Source organism: Rattus norvegicus, chromosome 1 (genome assembly GCF_036323735.1).
Source record: "Rattus norvegicus strain BN/NHsdMcwi chromosome 1, GRCr8, whole genome shotgun sequence".
Classification (NCBI taxonomy): domain Eukaryota; kingdom Metazoa; phylum Chordata; class Mammalia; order Rodentia; family Muridae; genus Rattus; species Rattus norvegicus.
The window spans coordinates 142,924,843-142,926,509 of NC_086019.1; positions in this window are offsets into that span (position 1 = coordinate 142,924,843).

The window sequence follows — 1,667 nt, forward strand, 5'->3', positions numbered from 1 at the left end:
GTCTCTTCTCCCATCCCCCTCAAGCCCTTCAGATTATCATTGAATCCAATTTAGCATCCTGCCCTCTGGGGGACTGCATGTTAGAACAGAAGGATACTCCCACCAGGCTCGCACACATGCTCAGAGGCATTTAATCAGTCTGGCAGGAGTGACTGTTCATGGGCGCGATTCCATGTCTTTTATTCCCAATCTGAGCAGGCTTGGGATGAACAAACCTTTCCCTCCTGAAGATTGGAAAACTTGTTCTTAAGCTAGGCTGTCCTAGGGCAGCAGAAAGCCTGGGTGCGGTTTACACTTAGCATTCATGGTTAATGGTTTTGATGGTACTGGTCGTGTCCCCACAAGTTGCAGATCAGGGGTGGGGTGGGACCTGGCACTCCTACATGGGCTTCTGTTCCTGGACATCGCCTCTGTTGCCTGGCTTGGCTTCTGGGAGAAAGGTGCTGTCCATCACATGGAGTGCAGAGCTGGACCTCCTGGACCGGGCATCACTACTGCCAAGGACAAAGGTGTGCCCAATGTGAAGGGTGTGAAGGTCTCAAGGAACCATGATCTTCTGACCCTTTAGTGGCCTGAGGCTCAGGAAGTCAACCCACTAAAGGAACTTGATTGTTTTTATCTGACATTCAACGCAGTACCCCCTCCCCCACCAAGTCCCCTTTGTACATACACCCTAGGGACTTGAGAGCCCGGACAAGCCTTATACTAACAGAGAGGTCAGAGGGGAAGGCCTGGTAATTAACCCAACATCCTAAGCAGGGAGTCGGGGTCAGTGGGAGTGGGGGAGGAATAGATCTCAGCCTTTGGCCTGAAGAGGCCTCCAGGGGCACCCACAGGTGGAATTCCAGCCTCTGCCTAGCCGGCCTTTCCCAGTCTCTGTGATTCCAATTTCTGCTACAGAACCCAGGGCCTGTCTGGGGCTAGGACTCTTGCAGGGGTGGAACCCCTGCCCCTCCCCATCCAAAGCAGCAGCTGAGTCCCTCCCCCGCTGCCCCTCCCTCCTCCACTCTACTTTGGGAGGAGAATAACCTGTGATAATTTTTTTTCTTCTTCTTTCTGGCAACTAATGGACTCCTTAAATAGCAAAAATTGCGGCCTGTAATTAAGATCTTGCTTTTTAAATGATTAATCATTGTAACCCCTTTGAGCAGCATCCTACTTTCCACTCTTCCTACATTGAAATGCAGATCGCTGGCAAAGGAGGGAGGTGCTCCCAAGCCACTGAGGAGCAATTAAACCTTCCCAGCTGTCACTTGTGCCTCGTCTGCCTCCTCGGCCTGTCCAGACGCTGAGGAGAGAGCTCAGGGCCCCTGCTCCCAGGCGGCGGCGCCAGACTCGCCAGCGGCCTGGCTGGGGGCACCGGGACAGTCTGCCTCCACTTCTGACCCCTGCCCCTCCGTGGCAGCCTGGGTCTGGCTCCTGGGAACTGCTAGGAAAGCAGGCGACCTCTGCGGAAGCCTTACTGAGGCACTGGGGGTATCAGATCTCATTCTGTTTCCACAACAGCCTAGAGGAGGAGCCTTATTTCCGCAAGGGGAGGACCGAGAGCACAGATTCACACGGTTGGTGGGTGGTCAGAACAGGGCGTTAAAAAAGCTCTAGTGGATTCAAAACTCAAGCTCATTTTACTCTTTCGTGTCAGCAGCAGGTCAAGGGCTCACCTCACA